We start from the raw sequence: 23,450 nt of genomic DNA on the forward strand, positions 1-23,450 counted from the left end.
ACCCCAATCCAGATAGTCCACACAGCAAGGTCGCCCTCTACAGGACCCCGTTAATCTTGAGGTACTACCACTATAGGACAGATTATTGACTATGACTGCTATCCACAGTACCACAGCCTGAAGTCTTTTAAACGAAGCATTATATCATAGATTTAAAGGGGCTTCATAACATGAACATCTGAGCTTTAGATGAGCTGACACGGAAAACAGGAACTATTTTGTCCTCTTATATTTTACTCTTGCTTCTGAAATATAAAAAGGATTGTACTGATTGAGGAAGATCAATCAGGAAGAATTAATTTATTAAAACGGGAGTAGCGTTTTACTGCTTTACAAGGTGAGAGACGTGTTTGTGAGTGCGCACTCTGTCACCATCACTGGCGTCCTGTAGAGGGCACTGGCTTTTCTCTTTTGACAGAGCCTCATGTAGACGTAGTGCAAGGAAAAACAGTTCCAGACAGTTTGTGAACTTAAACATTTATTTGAGATAGATAGATAGATAGATAGATAGATAGATAGATAGATAGATAGATAGATAGATAGATAGATAGATAGATAGATAGATAGATAGATAGATAGATAGATAGATAGATAGATAGATAGATAGATAGATAGATAGATAGATAGATAGATAGATAGATAGATAGATCTTTCTTTTTCTTTCCCCTGTTTTCATTATTATTGATCTCAAAAAAGTAGCAAGTTGGCTAGTTAGTTGTCAAAATCTGTTTTTAACACATATTTAAAAATGCAGAAACATGATGACCTCCTGTCCACATAATAATTGATCGCACTGACTAAATAATATCTTATCAGTCATCCCATCATAAATTATTGCTCCACCTGTCTTACCTACAGACATGACAAACTACAGTAGCTTCAATGTGTTGGTGGCAAATAATAGCCTACATGTGGGGAATTTTGCCCTTTAGTGAATTAGCACCTAATGCAAGTTAAAAACCAGGACTGCAGTGCGCCCAACCTATTAATGGGCTCTCTGCTGGTAGATCACGCTAAATCCTGCAAAATAAACTCTCCATGTGTTATGTAAGCCCCCGGAATGAACAAATTTGTTAGCCCACACCCGAGGGCATCTGGTGATGGATACGTTGTCCCGGGGGGACTGAGGAAGCCGGTGGCCCACAACAGCCGTTTATCTTGAAAGGCTTGTTTTAAGTGTCCCTCAGCTGGGAAACAAAAGCTTTAAGGGCACCCATTACCTTATAATTGTTGTACATTCACCATTGTTCAGTTAGGTTCACGCACTTACCTATTAGAGCATATGCTTATGGCTTAGATTTAAACCAAGAGGTTTAAGTAGCTTACATGGATGAAATAAACTAAAAATCTAAACATAATAAATCCAAACTAAGACCTCAGGTAGAGTTGATCTAGCTGGTCTAGCTGTTGAATAAAATGGTTTAGCAATAAATGGCACGTAAAGTAACTTTTTTGATGTGTGTGTGTGTGTGTGTGTGTGTGTGTATGCCTGTACTTGTGTCAGTTGTAACATGCCTGTATGTGCAAGGCAGTATGGGGTGGGGCTGGGTCTAAGCGGTTAGGTAGGACTCCCTGAGGATGGCCAGGCCACTTGTGTCTGAGGGGCTGGCTTATCCCACTTAATCAGCATCCTGAGAGACTGGCACTGCCCCCATAGCTATAATGCATGGGGTCACTTTGGGCTCCTCAAAATGAAGTGAAGCCCCACCAGACAATGCTGCTGTCAATCAGCCTTAACCTGAGCTGGGCCCTTTATTCCTCATATAGTGTACTTGTGTAATCATTCACTCCATAAATGCAAATTAATCTCATCAATGTTTTGACTAACACAGGGCAAGGATACATGAAGAGCATTTTTGCATATCAAATACTTGCAGTTCTCACAGTACAGTTTCCTTTTCCTGGGGACTGCATAATAGTCTGTACAGAAGGGCAAATCATGGATGTCCTCTGTGCAATTTTAATCATGCATACACCTGTTGCACAGAGAATATAGCATTTGACAAGCAAGCATCCAGATTTTATTTTGCACATATTTAGAAAAATGGCCAATTCTAGATGTCACTGTAAGAAGAAAGCTCTTTTTAGTCTGGTAATCCCAGCCGCATGCTGCGAAAAATACATTTATCTAAAAACTAACAAGATAATGAAGACACAGGAGAGTGCTTCCTGCAATTTGCAGTAGCTCTTCCGCTTCGTTTAGACCATAATTTGTACTTGCTTGGATGGCACATACAGTCAGTGGTTTGGGGTTTGTAGCAGTAATATCCCAGGGGCTTCTGTCAGTCCGGCACCATTATAAATGACAGAGCTGAGTGAGCCTCCTTGGCTGTTTCTCAACACACTGGCTTCCTTGGGGCCTTGTGCAGCATTTGCAGAGCGTGTGCCCTTTTGATTTCCTAATCCCAGCACGAGGTGTGGAATGCTGGCTCTCTATGAGATATTCCACTCACAAGCTGTGATTTATGTTCTTGTGGTGCAAGGCTCAATGGTGAGGGGCTCGCAGGTGTTGTGGAGCCTCAGTAAAAACTTTTAATATGCACACCTCGTGGTCTCTGGCAGGGCCCAGCACAAGGATTACTGCCATTCGGCGGGGGGGATGGGTCAATAAATGTTTAAAATTCATCTGAGGCCTTACAGTCTGACGGCTATTTTAGACACATGACTATGTATGCCCTAGATCATTATCAGGAAACACAGCGCCTGGTTTATTTCAGTATGGTCAGTTAGTCATTGGATTAAAATTTTTGTCTGTGCTCATTAAATATATCAGATTTGATAATATATAAGAAATTAAGGAGAAATAACACATTTTTAGAATCCTTATTTCTTCTTTTCTTTTGGCTGGTCCATTTAAGAGTCCGCGCAGTGGATCACCTGCTTCCAGCTCACCCTATCCCTTGCATTATTCCTTGCATCCTCCTTTGTCACTCCAACCCACATACAGTAGAAAAACGCATTTGGCACAACTATTATTGGTTGTTAATTACTGCATTGTTGACAGTGCAGTTAATGCCCACTTTAAAGTAAAGAGGCTGGCCTCTGCTCATGCCACACTAAAAGCGTCCACACAAAATCAAGAGCCCAAACTGAACAGCAGCCACTGAGTGCTCAAGTGTTTGTCCTCGCTGCAGGTACCATACTATTATACTTAGTTTTAGTTTAAGAAACATCTGGAGAGGCCATCATTTTATAATGCAGAATGAACTGAAATTGTGACTTTATTTTAAGTTAGAATTCTATGCCTGGGAATGAAAGAGTTAAAAAAAGAAAGAAAAGAAAAGTGGCTTACTCCCCACTGGTGTTGCTGTCAGATTAATGAATGAATGTGTGACAGTTTGCACTGCAGTGGTCCGGTTATGCTACATTTCATTTAAATGTGTCTTTGAGAGTTTTGGCATGTGTTATGAAAATAAACTTAGAATCACTGCCAATCTCCATAAGTCCAGGGAGCTACTATTTGCAGTGTTGTAGTAATTATTAAAAAATACAGGTAATGTATTACATATCACATTCATTACTTTTTTAAAGAGCACATTACGTGTATTAACCCTGTAAAAAGGTATTTGTTTCATGACATTTCGTGTTATTCTGCAACATTGCCTAAGAGACGCTGCAAGTCACTTAATTTCTAGTTAAAAATTCAACATTAAATCTTATACATGACCACATATTGGAGCAATTTCTCAGTCCTAATGAGGAGGACACATGTAAAAGCTTTCTTTGATTCTCTTTAAAAATACAAAGTTAGTGAAAAAAACAGCCCAAAGAGCACTTTAGAAAAATGAGAAAAGTAGCTGTACCTCTTAAGAAGTAATGGCTTACATTCAAATCTTAAAGAAAAATGTATTTACCTCAATGTTATCACCAATACTGCATTTTTGTTTGGTATTTGCATTTTTCTGAATGTTAAAATGCTCACAAGAAAAACAGATGCACTTCATTATTGAATGTGAAGATACTAATTATGCCGTGCCTTCCCATCAAAAATTCCATTCAGAGATTTATTGAGGTCCTTCCTGCCAGCGATCTAGAGTTTGCCATGACATGTTGCAGACAACTTCATGTGGACTAACAACCTTCCTGCATGATTTAATAATAGTGATCTGTGGTAATCACCCACCTCCCTTTTTCCGCTTTTTATACTTTGCCACAGGGAAAATAAACTGCGCCAACTTACCTTAAGTCAACTGCCTTATCTGCTAATGGCCGCCTCAGATCCCCATCCCCCACCTTTCTTTGACTTGTTATCGGTGCGCAGAGGTCAGGACAGCCTTTCAGTCATGTAGCAGAGTGTGTGCTAGAAGTACAGCAACCTTTTCAACTCTCCTATGAATCCCTGAAGCTGTTTTGTTTTGGACTGTTTTTCATTAACGTTAGTTTTCATACATTTTTATGTTATCTGACATTATAATATAATGCAATGCAGCTTTTTTTTTTTTTTTGGTTGCTTTTATCCCTGATATTTATATCAGAGATAAAAGGAATATCTTGACAACTGTAATGTTTTATTGTTGTTTTTTGGGTGTGCTATATGAATCCTGGTATTTGTCATATCAAATATTTTTACTATTTAATTTTATTGACTTATTTGTATAATTTCAGAAGTTATTGTTGCTTTCTCTGTGTTGCTCTGATCGTGCCATTTGAAGTGCATGATCTGTATGAAAGGTGTTATGTATAAACAAAGTTGAGTTGAACTCAGCAGCTCTCACAAACTTAAATTTGTGAGAGCTGCTGACAATTTTCTTCCTGTTAAAGGGAGTTTCTCCTTCCCACAGTCGCCAAGTGCTGCTCATAGGGGGTCATTTTGACTGTTGGGTTTTCTCTGTATTATTGTAGGGTCTTTACCCACAATACAAAGTGCCTTGAGGAAACTATTTGTTGTGATTTATTACAATTTTGATACTCTTTATTGGTACAGTATGAAAGATTTTTAATTTCCAATGAAGAAAACTGAGTATCATTAGCAATATCATCCAAAGCATTAACAGCTATGACCTTAGGTCAAAGACGTCCATGTATTGTGTGGATATTCATATTGAACTTAGCATGCTAACTAGCTAACCCCGGCTTACTCTAGCAGGTCATTATGGAGGTGGGTTGTTGAATATTTGCTGTGCTGTAAGAACAGTCTGCTCATGACAGACATGAACAATGGTAGCTTCTATGGCCATGTGTGGTAGAAAATAAAGAAAGTTGAACTAGGAAACAAAACTAGCACGGTTGACGGTTCGATCCCTACCTGCTCCAGTCTGCAGGCCAAAGTATCTTTGGGCAAAATACTGAACCCCAAGTTGCTTCCATCGGAATATGAATGTTAGACAGAAAACACTGAGGCACAGAAAAAAGCTGCGTGTATGAATGGGTGAAAGAAAGAGTAGAAAAGCCCTATATAAGAACCATTTACCATTTATGTGACACTGTCGCTGTATGCTATAGAGCATCTATGCCACAATAGTAACTTTCCCTTGCATCTCAAGCCTCACAGAACAATAACCACCCCTTAAGGTACCTTCAAATATTACATATTATATTTTTTATATAAAAGGGTTTTAAAACTAAATGGCAAAAAAGCACTGTGTCTGAATTCCACCTTCCATCACCGACAACCGAAAACTATCTATTTAATTTTTTTGTACATTTTTTGTATTTTTTCAGAAATCATTTGACATTCCTCCATTAGTTACACAACCCCTTTTAAGCAACCAAACAAAATTTAACCCAATTATTTATATGAAATGATCCAAACACTTTTCTCAAAAAGTCCCAAACACAGTTGTTATTCATGAAAAACCGTTGCTTTGGTGATCCCTTACATGGTTTTTCACAAGACAGTGATGCTTCGAAATTGCTTGTAAATTGATTTATTAATTCAACTGGAATAAGTGTTTCTCAAAATATCACACAATTTAAAATGTTAATGAAAATTGTGGTAATGACTGCCCATGTTTTAGAGGCTGGATATATTAGTTATCCTCAATTTTAGGTTGCCTCATTTAACATATAAATCACTTCAAAGGTTCAAGGAGATTTTCTTTCGTTTTTTCCAAATTACTCTAAGCAAAAACTATTTGCATGTGACAAAACATTTAGCAGCCCTTTATATGATAAAACTTTACTTTAAAGAAATCATTAAATATGTTTGCTCCTTTTTTTTTTAGGCTTGTTCAACTGCTCCAGTTCCTCAAACTGTTAACTGTTAATTTCTGTGGAGCTGTCAGAATTTCACCTCTGAATTTATGCCCAAAAGTGTACCTCCCCAAGGCTGCATAGCAGATTCATTTAGTCCTTACTGTGGCAACCCCCTTCTCCCCCACCCTCCTTCCCTTCCTCCCCCTCTTTCTTTCCCATGTCCATTAGACCTTGCAGACTAATCGAGCAGCACCAATTGCTCCCGTGGTGAGATCATTAAGTAAATTATTTTAAGATCAAACGGTCAGCAGCCACAATGAAGTCCTGTGTAATGGTAAAAGCCTCAGAAGCTGCCACCCACTCCTCTCTCAAATTAAAGCCCAGTGGGGAGGGCTCTGCACCTCTCAGGTGGATGCCCCCATTAGGCCTTTTAGCTGCAGGCTAAGGTAGGACCCACTAATTGGTCCTTTGAACAAAACTAACCCACTGACAGGATCTGACTTGCATGAAGCTTAAGAGTGCAAAATTGTTCCTGGCCGACAACAGCAGCTCTGAACCAGTATAATAGTCTGCCTATAGAGAGAGCAATAACATGGACTTGTTCTGCTTAGGTGCAACATAGGTGTTATAATATTTAGTAGAATTAGCTGTATGAAAGGGGGTAGAAACTTTTTTCTAGTTTAAAATTGCACATACTGACTCACAGCAACTTCAAATTTCTGTCATATTTGAAAGTTTGATTGTCATTATGAAAGCCATGATAAAAAATAACATAAGAATTTTATTTTTTTTTTAATTTTTGTTTTACTTCATCAATTTCTCCATCCATCCATTCTCTTCCACTTCTCTGCCCTTTTCCTCAAGTAAAATTTAAAAGTTGCTCACCGAGCAAGCATCCTAGAACAGAAAGTTAAAAATAATAAAGTACACAAACAAAATACTACAGTGACTGAGTGCATTGTGTGTGGTGCAACATAACCAAAATGCTGCTACAATAAGCAGGCTTCCGTATTTCATCAAGAAACATTATCCTTCTAATCCTTATCTTCACAACTGTTTGCAATCACTTTTGATTTAATCTTTTACATTAAAAAAATAATCCAGCATTAGTATATTTGAATCTTCCATCGCGTCACTTTTCTACCTTTTTGTTTTTTTCTGTTTGTGTTGTCTTTAGATCCTGTATGTGTGACCATGCATGGTGTATCCACTCTCAGTTCTCCCAGCTGAACCCATGTAAAGCTTGCTTTCTATTTCCTAACAAGAAATCACACTCTTATCGGTAAATAAAGCAACAAGCTGGCTTGTAGCAGAAGCTTTATGTGTGTTTGTGTATTGTGTGTGTGTGAGTAGTTGCATATAGAGTTTGTGTGTATATACACTGAACAAGTATGAAACCCATTAGACAGTGATTACTCACAAAGTGCCGTCCTTGGATGGATAGGTTGACAGCTTCCCTTTTAGCAGGTCAAAGTTTCACTCGGCTTAACATAATTAGGAGCATGTACTGTATGCTCATAGAAGGATAAATTCATATACATTACACAGAGATTCATATGCTGATGTCGACCTTCGCAAGTGACTTTGCTTCACTTAAGTTATTTCACATATGTGGCAAAGAAGCTACAGTCTTAAAACATTTCAAAAACCGACAACTGGTGCTTTCAGGTGCTTATTTCGCTCAGCGAAGAAAGTGTTGGGCTTACAGTAGCTTATGGCGTGGAGACAGGAACCAATGCAGCAGAGTGACTGTGAGAGTGAATTATCCTCCCTTGACATGGAGCGTCAGTGTCATCAATCACATGGTTTTAATTAGCGATAGCTCCCCTTTGTGGCTGAGAAATGTGCATGTAATTCAATTTGGGACCCACTGCTGCCTCACAAACCCCACACAGAGATTTTCGAGCCACTTGGAATTCATACACGCAGGTGAAATGTTTGATGTCCACAAAGCAGACCACGCTGATATGTAGAGGATACAAAGCCGTCATGGGTACATAAATAAAACATTGCACTGTGTCTTGATTTTTTTTTAACCTTTGTAATACTGTCTTGGTTGTATTTATCAATATGTTGTATGTTGAAAAAGAAAATCACAAATTTATCAGTCAAATTCAGACTTGTAAAATACAGCAGTCGCTCAATTTCCAGTGATACACAAAAATTACAAAAATAAATCTTCTTACCATAAATGGCAAATGACTATTTTACTCACTGGCGCTAACAAAAATCAAACATTTCACCTCATGTAAATTACTTTTTTTTTCCTTCCAAAGTGTCTGAACCTTTGTTTTCGTTAACCTAAATTATCAAACAAAGATGGGGTGAAGTGGAACACAAAATAAAACAAGGCACAATTTTATTTTCAAAGGCCATACAAAGGGACATTAGAGGCAAACATTTAATCAAGAGCCATTATAACCGTTTCCAGTCGTGTTTCATTTAAATGTTTTAGCTTTTGTCTTGAAATTCCTCAAATGTGAAAAAAAAAACAAAAAAACCCAGCATATTTCATATTTAACTGCCAAACAAGAAGGGACAGATATCAGCTGTGCTGAAATGAAATAAATAGCTTAATCCTTTTTATGAGAATGCAATATTCATTAGCTACACAGTGTGAAGGCGATCACTGTTACTTTGTTTTCCCTTAAGGTAATACATTGAAATGGCCATACAGTGGTGAAAAACAAAAACAGTTCCTTTTAGCTCTCGGCACGCAGAGGACTTTTATCCGTCAGTTGAATGTTGGTTTCTTGTGATTTCCTCCTCAATGGGAAACTTAACTGATACCAACAGCAAAGGCCTGAGCCTTAAATAAAAACAAAGACAGCCTCGAGAGTTAAGGTTGCCATTGAAATGCTAAAAGATCAGTGGTAGTTATTTAGTTCACTTGAAAGTCTCTTAGCTGACACCCAGTAATGCAAGTCACTGTAATGATGTTTATTTCACAGCAGTCATCCACTCTGCTGTCAAATACAGCCTCTTTTTTTGTTGTTGCTGTTGTTTCTCTTAGAACCTTTAACCTCTGACCATAGCACTCTCAAACTAGTAAAATATTTTGGATAAACTTTGTTTTGCTATTGAAACACGTGGTTTTTAGCTAAAGAAAAACAAAAAACAATAATAATAAATAAAATAAAAATACATAGTTTGAAAAGGTTATTGAATGATGTGCCTTACTCTGCTGTTTCTAGCTATTGTTTTCACTGGTGGTTACAGCATTAAGTAACACTGAATTCACTTTGCCTTGCATAATCAAACCAGAATATCAGTTTCTACCATGCTTCAAGTTTATATGACAATTGCAGATGCTTTTGATTCCACTGTCTGATTGGGCTCCAACACTTTGAAATGTTACATTTAAGGCTGCTTTTGTTCTTGGGACAGATCAGCTCCCTTACAAGGTCTTCTCCAATCAATTTAGTTGATCCCTGTGTTCTATTTAACTTTTGAAGGTGCTGATTATAGTCTGCCTTTTTCCCTCTCTGGATGTCCTAACTGCACCAAATCAGTGTCCACACAAACATGCGGCTCACAATCAAGCCGCCATTTGGTCTATGAAAATTTGGCTGCGCCATTAGCTGATGTGCTGAGAGGAGAAATTCCAGACCTCTGTCTGTGTGGTTGTTTTGAAGGAAACATTGGTTTCACCCCGTGCTGATTGACTCTAATCAGCCACACCATGCCAGCATCACTCTGTCTTGAAGCACATTCCGGTGGCTTGATTAGGTGGGAAGAGTGAAAAAATTGAAGAATACATAAATATTTATCATGCCTTGATGACTGATAAAAACATACATGTAGCCTTGAGAGTCCCGTAGTGAGAAACCCATTCCCTCACCAGCAGGCAATATTTTAAAGTAAACAGTATGCTAACATTTAAACAAAGAAGATTTTGGCACCGGCAGCAGTGGCTGCTGATGTTGTTGAAATACTTGTTGTCAAAAGAAACTCAAGTCAAACACATCACATGTATTGGCTTGTATTTCCATGTGCTGAACAGGTCTGGCAAAGAAAACATTGCTGACGCCAAGCTCGAGCTATGTTTATCTGAGTCCACAACCAGTTAAAACACCTCAGTGCCACAGCTCCAGGCTATTCTCATGCTACATGCATATTTTAACCCCATGATTGTGAAATTATTGTGTTGTAATCTCCATTAGTCAAGTTAGTCAGTGCACGCAAGTCATAATGTATATGCTGAAGGTGGAGTACACTGAGACATTAGTGCAGGGTTACGCATTCAGGGACAATGTCCAGAGGCTACAAGAGACGGGTACTTCCTGTATCCTGTGCCTGACGGCAAGGGGCCTCACCTGGGCTGTAATCTGGGACGAGTGATCACAAAGAGCCAGAGTGAAGGCAAATTCCGCCTGTCCTACTTCAAACGCGGCAGGACAGTAAATCAGACAGGTGGACGACAGCTCTCACTTGAGTTCACTCCTTCTCTCCTTGCAAGGAAGGAAACAAGTATGCCAACAATGTCACCTGACAACATTATGGAGCCACTTTGCCACAGAAACAGCTTACAGAGCTGATGTCATGGAGACCTGTGAAATTATGTGCCAAAACAAAGATAAAGGTTTCATTTTGATATCATAGTCGCACATTAGAAAAATCTGTGCGAGACAGAAAATGCAGATTTTTTTATTATCTGACAAAACATTGTCAGTTTTCTACATGTGAAAACAGAAAAAGGTGTCATCAGATGACATATTGTGAAACATATATTGATTTTATTTATTTATTTTTTTTGCAGATGTTCATTTGATTCCTGCTGCAAAACAGCAAGAATAACAGATTTAATGATTTTGCTACAACTTTACCATCGTTAAAGTGTTTCACCATCAGAGCTTTGCAATATCATACACATCAGCGAATCTAAAAAAAAAAAAAAGAAGCCTGTGTAGCACTAGCTTTCAAAAGGTTGAAAAATAATTTAATCTAGGTGGTGAAAGAAAATTTGTGTCCTATGCAAAACATTGATCATATACTGTAAAATAACATCAAGCTGACCATTAGCTGTGCATAAGACACGTTCCAAGTAGGTCTCCCTGCATAAAAATCACATTAAAACTTGTTTCTCTCTCTAAGGTGATTCTATCCACATACTTGTATTTTTTTCACTTGTATTTCCAATATTTATTCCAACAAACATTCACTATTTCATTAGTGAATGAAAATTGAGGGAAGAGTCACTTTACAAGTATAACAGTTGGATGTCTAACTCCTGAGAAATCCCATCTGAGGACAAAGTGTCAGGGAAAATGAATCAGAAAGGAGCATCAAGGTCAGTGTGATATTTCTGGGCTTCTACTTTACATGGCCGCATAGCAAATGAAGGCCTTCAATCAAGTCAGATTGGGTGGATGGACTATAGGTACACCAACACCCTACAGTGAGAGTAATGCCAAAGGCATAAATCCATCAAATAAGGAAAAAAAGAGGATACGGAAAAAAATCAGGGCCACAACAATAATACTCCTTTAGACTAATTCTAATGACACAAATAGATTAGAAGCATGCTTTTATTCACAGTTGCTCCTGTTTTATATGCCTAGTAAATAGCACATCTTAATATAGACTCACACTGAAGTAAAACAATACAAGCTCGACACTTGTGATCCTTAATTAAACAAATTGCTGCAAATGAATGCATTTCTGAGGACAAGGATGCATCCATGACCAACAGTGCCATCCATTACCAGCTTGTTATTATTGCTAAATGTTAACTGCTTTTCTTCTTCCTCTTTTTTTTTCATCTAGCCTATTTGAATTTGCAGTTAGAGGGTTTAAAATGTGAAATGTGTTAAGACCCCTGATTCTTAATATCTTTGCTGCCAAAATTGAATATGTCCGGGATATTAATATTATAGGGGTTGATCCAGCTCCTGAGAACCATTCATCTAAAAGTTTCTGCTACATAAATATGAGCCAGGAACCCAGTGCACCAGTGCTTTAACAATCAATACATTATCTTATGTGCAAAGTCAAAATGTTGAGTTTTTTTTTTTTTTTTTTTTTTTTTTTCCAAGTGTGTGGAACAAATTAAAAGCCCGGCCAGTCAGTAAAAGACCAATTCATAAAGGTGAAAAAGTGAGGCTGCGGCTGTGATGGGGAGGACCAGTGAAAAATCTCTGCTGACCCTCTCATCCCTCTGCTCATCTATCTCTCACTACTGTCCACTGATAGATTTCCCCTCACTGATTTATGGGAGAAAAAAAATGTCACGGTGGAATAGGCTTTTGATAAAATTGTTCAAGAGATTCTGGGCAATAAATCCTGTTCTTTACATCAGGGTTGCTAGCTACTTTCACATTCTTGTGCCATCAATAAGAGCAGCCAAACATGACAACTAATCAATAACTTTACAATATTCTGGGCAGTTTGGGAAAACAGTAACATTTATATTTAACAGAAACGAGCAAGTCACTGTTTCTATATGGGACAACCTATGGATAAGACTCTAACTTGAGCTGAAAATAAGTCAGGTTGTGTTTGCGCTGGTAGCTGGAGAGAAATTGTTGTCTTTCACAGCAGCTGGTTAAAGCTACCGCTAAACTAATGATAGATACAATCTATATTTCTGTTTGCATTCAAATGTCCACACAGCCTGTTAAATTCATATTAATCAAAAAGAATAAATCAATCAGTTAATCATTTGCTTGCTTTTTTGTTTGTTTTTGCCAGAAATCCAATTCAGATATGAAAAAAGGGTCATTTAGTGATCATTAATCAACGTGTCTTACATTGTAATGTCTTTCAAAGATGAGCCTATTTTTTTTCCTGTAAGGCAAAACAGCCCAATATAATCGTAGTAACAAGTTACAGGATCTCTAATCCAACATCACTCACTCGTCTGACAGGAACTCTTCAGTCAGCCGAGTGGCGCCAGAAAGGATGAGTGATTCAGCAAACCTGCCCGGTGTTGTCTCTCCGCTCTTTCAATCTTTACGATGTAGCTAAGAGAAAAACAATGAGTCTGTTCTCAGTACAGGTGTTTCTCGGAGGAGATGACTTGTAAAAACAGGTAGATTTCCTCTGAGACGTGAATTGACTCACATAAAAGGCTTCTGCTGCTGCAATAACTCACAACTGAGTCCTGGCTGTCTGCCCAGAGACACTGAAATCATAGAGTGTTTAATTTGCACAAATAACCTCACAGAGGTGAAATTCACATTATATTATACATGTATGTATGTGTAAAGAGTCATATATATATATATATATATATATATATATAAACACACACACTGTGTTTGTACTAATCAGGAGATAAACATCGGCACTGTAACCTCAGACTGACAAAGAAACAAACAGTCAGCCACTCAAAAGCACATACTTTAAAGGACCTTTGCACTCACAATAAAGGCCAAGAAATACTGGAACATGAACTTAAAGCCCTCTAAAGACAAGGTTGTCACAAGAGATGAGAGAGGAGGAAGCAAAAGACAAATAGCAAGCAGGGGAGCCATGTGGATGACTTTGTCTTTCAGATTAAAGCCCGAGCAACAACCAGCAACAAAGACATTTCTGACAGGATGAGGAAATGAAATGTTTACAGTAAGAGGACTGATAAGAGAGGCCACATAAGACATTCGAGCGCTCTTGTTTGGACTGCCTTTTTGCTACAGATGAGGAGTGGCCATTCTTAAAACAGGTGTCAGGGCAGTGAAAAATGGCAAGTTGTGTGCTCCCCCATTTAATTTAAGCCATCTGGATGCCAAGCAACCCCCAGCAATTTCAATTTAATGCTGCATATCAGCAATTTCTTTTGTCTTTACAGTGAAATTGAAATACTTTCCGACAGCATGTCAGAGATTCTTTTCTTACTACTAAAAGGCTGAAATTACATTTGCTTTGCTATAGAACAATTTCATCTATATATTGATTTAGCTGCAGCCACATAAGATGCAACACTGCTCTATTATGCAGACTCCAAACCTGAGAGGCTGGGGACATCTGAATTATTTACATCAGTTGTCACAGACTGGTGTGATTTCAAAGAACATGCTCCCAGAGGCCCATTACCCTGCCCTTGTTTGTTGGGGGAGATGAGACATTTTCTCACTGATAGGTTCCTTTTCTGATTCCTGCTGGGAGAAAAACACCATGTTAATTTAATGCATCCTGTCCCGACGCAATACACTGGCGCCGAAAAAGATGCTTGTTCTCATCTATGTAATCACAGCGGCAGGAGCAGAGGGCACACATCCCCTGTGCCTCATTTCAGGGCTAATCTTTCATTTCATAGCCTATCTCTCCATATCAAACAACACAAATGGCTCAATTTGCATGACAGGATTTGTAACATGGCAAATCAGGTGTCAGACTCGATTAAACATTACACCAGCACACTATCATAATCAGCCCTCTAATGAGTGTGGCCGCTGGTGTGAGAGGCTTGGATGGATCAGGGAGAAGGGCTTCTCCACGCTGCCCAGCGGGGGGTGAGTAACTGGGGGATTAAATCGGAGATGCGGTCCCTCCGGCTCTGACAGAGGGGCTCCTCTGGGTGGCGGGGCTAGAGCCCTGTGATGCTGACAAGACAGGGCGACACAGGCCACACACAAACACGCACACTTCAGGAGGACCGGATGGGAGAGCTTCTCTCACGGCTGAAGCACACAGACAGCCATGGGGTAGCATCTGAGGACTGCTTACTCCTGTGTATACTCAGCTTTGAATACTAATGCACGGGGCTATTGCAGAGGAGAGAAGCCCCAGCAGAGCGACCCCAACCCCAGCTCACAACAAGCTGATCCTGCTGCCTCAAAGAAATGAGGCAACAGGATCATTAAGATGCAACAGAGACTCTGGGCGCTAATTAATCTTACAATGCTGGTTGTGCTTTTATTTCATGTAAACATCAAGTCACATGATACACTGATGTCACTCAGCCTCCGCAGAGCTGCCCCATCCTCCTCACTGTCATCTTCAGTCCCGTCCCTCCTTGTGTACAGTTTGCCACTCCCATTGTCCAGCCTTTTTTGTTTTCTGCTGAATATACACTGATGCTAATTCTGCTCCTGGCTGTGTAGCTGAGCAGCTTTTGGTCGCTGGTCCACAGAGACTTCCCTATTGCCACCATCCTACCACCCTTAGCATCAACATCCCCCCTCCCCCTTACTTCTTCCCCCACCCTCTGCCCTGCTCCCCATTTGGGGTGACCCGGGTGCTGTTCTGAGGGTTCCTCACACCCCAGAAGCTGTCAGTGGCCTCCTTCCTTCCCATGAGCGGAACACACAATAGAGAAAGGGCTCCGGCTGAGAGGTTCAGTAGCCATTAACCCCTACCAGCTGTTCCTGCCGAGGGTATTCTGTGCCACAATACGTGCCCCCGAGGGGGCCCTCACGTCCACTAATCTAGCCATTGTTGGCCAGGAATGCTGACAGAAGAAAAGAAATTTTTCTTGTGTCCATGCAAGCGTGTGTATCCATGTGTGAGAGCCGAGAAACGTAGGGCTAATTTCTATAGTTGCCTGTGAAGAAGGGAGACCATGAAGAATACCCTATTTAGCTGCTTGACAAAATTCTTCTGCCTAAAAATGGAAAAACAATGGCAATTGTTTTCAAGTAGACTCCTTTACACTGTCCGAGTCTCTGGATTTAAGGAGGGAAAAAAATGATATTCCTGTCTGGTGTGCAAAAAGTTAAAATAACTTTATAAGATCTGAATTATTTCGTTATCTGTGATTCGTTTTTTATGCATGGTCAGACAAGCATTCAAAAACGGCAATCGCTTCCAAAGCCATTTCTACAGAGATTGAATTTTGGGAAAATTATTCCATTTTAGTACTTTGCTCTCAGAATATATTAACAATTAGTCCATTTCAATTAACATGGAAATTAAAACAGCATTTTCCAGTCAATTTAACCATGATGCAGCCATTAGGGGCTTCTGGTGTGCAGAGCATGTTTGCTACTCCAGTCTATAAAAAAAAAAGAGAGAAAGAAGGATTCCTGCTGCATTTACAGAAAGTGATTTTGATATTCCAGTCAGTGCACATATTAGTTCATTTATTTCTTTTATAAAATGGTGCAAAGGAAACACCCAAATACTTGTCTATAATGAAAAATGAAAGCTTAACAGGGACTTCATCTATTCGTAAGGCTTCCTAAATGTAAAATATTGAAGCTAAAATGCTACACACACCCAAACAATATTTGTTTTTGTTTTCCTGTTAAGTTAAAGTCAACAAATGTCACGAGATGCGATATCAAGGGTGTTGACAGCAGCAGGAAGCAGTGCTCCATAGCTGTCAGCAGGCTGTGGGATGCAACATTTGCATGAAGGAAGTAAACACAATAGCACCTAAAGACAGGGGGAGGGCAGGTCTAATGTAAACTGTTAGGTGAGTTTTGAAGAGGATAGGTATTTTTCTGTATGTGTGCTATCCCACAGTCTGTGCTGTGTTGTGACAGGAGGGGGATCTGTGTCAGTCAATTATATGTCCCAACAGACTTTTGTGCTAATGAGTTGGTCCAGCCATCGGCAGACTTCCCCTGTCGTCCAGAAAAGATCACTTTCATTGCTTGCAGAACTAATTCAGGGCACAAAAGTGGGAGCTTCACCATTGCAGCCTCTTTTACTGCTCCTTTTGTGGAAGCTTTAGAAGTGCGCTGAAGAGAGGGCCTAGCGCTCAGGCCTCTTCATCTCCAGTCCATTGCCTGTCATTAACATACATATCCATATGAAAAGTAGGGTAAGGCCGGAACAGCTGTCCAGTAAAGAGGCAGTGATTCCCTCTCCCAAATGCTGACAGAAGCCTTTAGCCTTCCTTGGGCAATAATAAACCAAACCATTTAAACAGTCTTTCAGGGAGTGAGAAAGAGATTGGGCCATATAATGCTACATTCACAGGCACCAGTAGCCCTCACTGTCTTGCAACAGTCTCTAGTTAGAATCTCTAAAGTTAAGAGAAAAAGCAGGAAAAGAATCACAAAACTATTAGACAATGTGAATATCGTAAGATGACAACAGGATCAGGTTTTCCTCTTGTTTTGAGAGGAAAAGAAAAAAAATCACATAAAAATGTTAGATGAGTGATTCATGATCAGTTTTTGTGTAAGCAGATAGTTGGAAACAACAGTCATTATGCAAGTGCCAGAGTTTTAAGCCGTTATTTATATTGAAATCACTTCTATGTGGTATCAAACAGTGGATATGTTAATAAAAAATTGATTTGTTTTTCTGTTTTTTTGAGCAAAATGATTGCTATGGTACACATTTATGTTAGCGTCTCTTTTAAATTTTGCCTGTGGTTGATGTGGAAATGAAAAAAAAAAAATGTATATTTGTTTGTTTTGACAGCTCTGCTTTACACCAGGCTATTCATCCTAAGCAAAATGATTTGGTCTGAGGGGACTCGAGGAGTGTATGGGGATGGAACTGAGCAATCCTCTTGTTTAAACTTGGGCGGTGGGCATGAAGACAGAGGTTAAGTGACTTGCCCCAGGTCACATGCGAAGTCGTTTACTTAGGGTGGATTTTCTCATCTACACCCTCAGCCACTTAGACCAGAAGGGTTTCTACAAGTACATACTCAGTGTGGTTTTTATGAAGTAATTTCTTCTTACCGAGTCCTTTTCTTATTGTTGCTCTTCTCTTGGACGTGAATGTAGAGGGTCTGTTGGATATCAGCGATGTTTTTATGTGTTTACAAAATTAGATCTTTTGTGTAATTATCAGGTGTGATTTTTTTTCTTTTTCTTTTTCTCTTTTTTTCTTTTTTTTTTTTTGGTGCATCAATTTACATTAGTTTGAGACAACTTTGAATTGATTTGCCTAAAACAGGCATAAATACCAGTAACAGACTGCTGAAATAATGACGAAACACTAGAAGAAGATTTCATTTTGGGGGGGAAAAAAATACAGATTTTGAGCTTATTTAAGGCAAATTAAAGTAATCGTTATTCTGGCAGAGATTTTGATGATAGAGAATTATGATTACAGTCATTGGCATTGTGGTGGAATAAGTAGTTTTTTCAAATGTTACCATATTTATATTGTTTGTTTGTTTTTTTTGCTTTTTCTGTCTGTTAGACAAATAGAAATTACTATTTGTTATATCAAAGACAACGCAAAATGACTGACAGAAAAAAACACGGAGCAGCTGATGATTATTGTCTAAAACAGAATTTAATCGATTTGTTTTGGGTCCTGTGAATCCTTCAATATCAGCTATCTTTAAAAGACGACTGCTTATTTGCAACTTTGCAAATTATTGTTAGCGCCATGACATTAACAGCTTTTTTTTTTAACACAATAATAATTTTCTGTTAGTCAGTCATCATAGGCACACTGTCTGTGATGCTATCCAAAACTTTAGTTCAAGGATCTTTTTGAATTTTGTGTCCTTCCACTGAGTGGTTTTCTATGCTTGAGATGCTTCGTTCTCTAGAAAAGGAGGTAAAGGGAGAAGCCAGAATCCGGATCTAATGAATAAGAAAAGCCTTTAGTTAAAAGGGGACTGGTTTGTCTCTTCATGGGTCGCTTTTTATTCAGCTTTAGAAAGACGAGGAGTCCTGATTGATAAATCCCCTCCTTTGCCCCCCTGGGGGCCTGTGACCCCAGAGTCATCAAGTACAATGCACAGCACCTTTAGTTTCTAAATCTGTGATTGAAAAATAGAAGAAGTGAATTTGTGTCAAATGAGGGAGCTTTGACGTGCTTTTGCAGCACCAATTATTTTGAGGCTGCATGCCCACTGAGCTAACAGCAGCTGCCTGCATGCAGGACTTATTTTTCATCTGATCCTTCTACCCCGCCACCACCTGTGCATCAGCAACATCAAAAAAAAAAAAAAAACCTACTGTGATGGCACTTGTTGCAAGCACTTAAATCCAGCGGAAGTGATTTTTCATAGATAACCAGCCAACACCTCGGGCGCCTACCTATCACAGTCCCCCTCTGCTCTATCCTTTATTTATCACAGTTCTGCTGTTTGTTGTCTCTTTAATGTCCCACAATTCATTAAAAAAGGAAAAGGCGTTAGGGAGCAGAAGAGAGGGACAGAGCATGGAGAAGCCAAATCTGGCTGGGGGTTGTTGTGAGGGAGCAGGGGGTAAAGGGGAGGGATTAGGATGACTTCTTGAACACATTTTCTCCCTTTTGCTGCAATTAAACAAAGTAGGCCTGTGATTAGTGCAGCGCAGGGAGCACAGAAAAAGACACCCTTGAATCCCAATGGAGGGACCTGACTGAGCATTATTGCCTGACAATGCCTGAGTTTATTGCTGAAACCTGCTTACCCTCCTGCATGGTAAACCATGGGAACTCCAGTCAGGTGGAAACTTTTTCTCCTTTTCTTTTCCCGCTCCTTGTTTTTCTCCCCCCTCTGACCACGGAAGCCCTCCAGGAGCTCACAGTATGGTTGAAGCCACACAACTCCCCCCTGGTAACTGAGATGTTTAGGATAAGCTCTGCCTGGTTTTTGTGCATGAGCTCACACTTGTCTGCTGTTGTTCGAACACAGTTAATGATGAGCTTCCTCTGTTTTTTCCACACCCCTTCCCTCTCTCCTGTCCTCCTCCTCCTCCACCTCCTCTCTCCGCTCCTTTTCTCCTTTCTTATTTGAAGCTAAGCGGCTGTTTAAGTGGAGTGCCTCCTCCCTCTGGCTCTTGGGAATGCTCTCAAGGGGCCCTTGCCTGGCACTGTGTGCATGACACATAATGAAAACAATTTTACGCTGCAGAGGGAAGTATGAGGCAATTACGGATGTGACAGCCACCTGCAGATTCACCCCCCTACAGCTCCAACTGCACTCTCCCAAACACTGCACCATTGCCGCAACCACTGCACAGTGTCACTGCACTGGTACCCCCACCCCCATACACACACACATATTGCTCACAGACACACACTCCACCAGCCCCCAGCTTCATGAATATGTGATGGCTTGATGATGTTGTGAATGGCTGGGGCAGGTGAGGAGGGGTTGAGAAAGACCGGGGCTGTAATAAGTTGCCCAGCTGGAGATGGTGTTGTGGCCCTGTCGCCCTGTGGCAGTCCATAGAGGCATCTCTCCACAAGCACTGACCCTGGGATCGGCCTCCTGAGGGGAGCCAAGAGATGACGTGACAGGAGTGTGCAAAGCGCTCTCCCAAATCTCTTGTTGGCCAATTTTACACATGAAGCCAGGCCCAAAAGCCCAAGTGGCAGGCCTAACAGAGCCCTGATTTAATTTGATAACCTGCTTAGTGAATGTGAATTAAATGAGTATTTCACATACAAATTATCTTCTTTCACGTCTATGGTTTAGAGAATTACTCTTTTGCTTTCTAAGACACATGTCTCAGAACCTCTTTGTTTTACACACTGAGATAAATCTGGTCTAGTTAGTCTTGGCTCTCTCAAGCATAGTCAAGAGAGATATGACCTTCAGCGCCAGCCTCTCCAGAAGGCAGCCCCTTCAAATATCTCAAAAGACTGTAAACTTGTAAACACTTACAACATGTGATTCTGTCAGGTTTCTATCACACAGTGATTGTTCTAAAGCCCCAAGCCATATGCAAAGCCCTTCTGACCTGTAGATCATTCAGAGTGAGGCCAAAGGGAATATTTAATGCCTGCCAGTCCCCAGGAGCTGCCTCCTGATAGCCTGATGTGTCCTTAATGGTCCCGCTGAACAGTGGAGACAGCAGCATGATGAGTGGATCCTCAGCAACATCTGACACATTAGAGACCAAGTGATAAAAGCCACTGGGTAGACACACACACACACGCTGCCCTTGCATATACCACTTCAGGGAAGGATGTCCTACATGACACAGAGCGCAAGGGTATAAACAAAGACACTACCCGGAGATGTGAACACAGAGCGAATCGTGAGTGCTGATCAAATGAAACATAGGGGTGAACGTAGTGAAAAATGGCCCACTGAAAGTTGATATTATGCAATGGTTTCTGTAACCATCAATCCAATAAGGCACGAGGACTGCATTCTCTCAGTGCTCGGAAGAAGCGTAATATAATAGATGAGAGGATCAAGGTGAAACAGGGATGAATAAGTGAAAACAGCATATCTAAGCATGAAAAATATTACAGGAGACACTGCAGACAGTAAACTGAAGAGCAAAGAGATGAGAAGTAGTAAATTAATCTTCGTGCAATATCTTGTGGATGAGAAAAGTGCACCAGTCTTTATTTCTTATAACAACTCAAGACAAATGACCACAGCAGGTACATTAGTTCTGATAAGGGACATGCAAGAAAGACAATGGCTTTCAATTCCTGATTTAATCAACCCCTGACGTGATGTACGTCTGAAAATAACAACATAGATTAATCAGGAATCAAGACATGGAGGGAGTGCAAGGGCAAGTGTCTGATTTCCCTGCATGTTTGCGATGAAATATACATAGTATAATAAAGGGTCTGCTGCTGCCAGCACAGCCTGCCATGGCTAGGCACCTGTGAGATTGAAGCCGTGAACACAACGTTACCAAAATACGGACTGCACTGAATTAATTAGACCAAACCATCAGTGTGTGCTCATCCAGTCCGATCTGGGGAGTCTTAATTTATTTTCTCTTTCCAACTCATCCTTTACAAAAATGACAGTGTCTACTTATCGATTTTACACTCAGAGATCAATCAGCTTTGCCCTGACTCAGAGAAAATTTACGGCCCCCTCCCTCACCTCCACATTCCCATTCAGTGCTCTGGTCTGCTAAAATGGCAGGAGGGGTTATAAGCACCCCTCACTCACATCCACATATACACACACTGAACCCCGTCCTCTGCCTGTGTAAAAGCCTGACCGAAGTTAAAATAAGCTAATCTACTGAAGAGGAGGAGACTGCTTCCTTGTTCAGACAGATTTAAGTCCTCTTTCTCATCCCCCCCTGCCTGCATTACACTCCCACACCCCAGGCAAAGACATGAGCACAAAAAACTGAGGATGAGAGCTGTTTATACACAGGAGTGACTACATGCAGAAAGCTGCCAGAAAATGACTGGACTGAAATGACTGGACTGAAATAAAGCCTGCTGTAGCCTCAAACCTGCCAGTTTTATATGAGTGACTATAACAAAGTTCTTTAAGTGCACGCAAGCTGCTAAATCAATGACAAGCTGTTTAGGTTTATACTACATAACCATTTGAAGACTGCTACTGTATCTTTGGGGTCAAATACAAAGATTAACAAAATCTCCTAAAGAATGTTCTCCTAAAGGATCCTTTCCCATGTTTGTCAAGACGCAGATGAGGCCAGAGAACACTGCTCCTTATGATTCTGGCTTGATGGCGTGGTCGAACATTATCCCTGCCTGGCAGTGGCAACGGACGCCAGCTGTACAGAGATGGCCATGCTGTCATACTACCCCTCAGATGGAACAAATCGTGCCAACGAGAGTCAATAGTACCTGGCACTGGGCAGCCACAGCCATTAGCCAAGGCCATTACCTTGCACTTGGGCCTGGTGGGTTAATCCAGGGTTAATTCTATTGGCCTGTCTGGCAGAGGAGAAGTGAGCAGACTGACAGCACTTCACTAAATTCAATACTGCAAAGTCTGTCTAAAAAAAAAAGGGGGGGGGGGGGGGGGGGGGGCTTTCTCATTATCATGCTTTTGAGACAATAATGAATGAAAATGGAACTTTGCAGTGGATAGCCAGGCTGGTGAAAAATGTATTGATCAGTTTACCAGAACAAGAGGGATTAAAATTAATTTCTCAGTCTTTAGGGGCATTATTAAAGTTGTGAGAGCGGCACTGGCTTTCTGTGATAGCAAATCATTTTTAGGGAGAGTTCTGTAAACCACCACACATTAAAAAATGGCTGTTGTAAATAATAAAAGGAATGATTTAAATCTCAGCATCAAGAATCCTAAATTCTATTTAATGTCTATTGTCTACATTAATTAACAGCTCAGCGAGGGCTTTCCTAAAACAGCTAGAAATGTTAAAATGGCCATATCCAAAGCTTCATAAAGCCTAAGCGGTAGGTAAATGCTCATGATTGATAGTGTGACAAAATATTTTTATATTTAACAAGTCTCTTAGATGGACGAGGTTATTATAGGCTTATTACTGTCACACATGTACAGGGTATAACTAAAACAGTCCATCTTTTTAGTGGTGCTTTTTATTTTTCAAAAAAAAAAAAAAAAAAGCTCAACAACATCATATCAAACAAATGACACTTTAGCCTGTTCTCTGAAACCAGAAAGTTCATTTACAAAGGACTAGCTGTTGCAATCACAGCTCTAATGTAGTAGTGCAGAGAAAAAAAAAGGGTAATTGGTTTGGTAAAGATCGTTTTCCATCGCACCATAAAGCACTACACAATAGAAAAGGTCGCCAATTAAGCAA

This window comes from Archocentrus centrarchus, chromosome 16, assembly GCF_007364275.1.
Source record: "Archocentrus centrarchus isolate MPI-CPG fArcCen1 chromosome 16, fArcCen1, whole genome shotgun sequence".
Taxonomy (NCBI): Eukaryota; Metazoa; Chordata; class Actinopteri; order Cichliformes; family Cichlidae; genus Archocentrus; species Archocentrus centrarchus.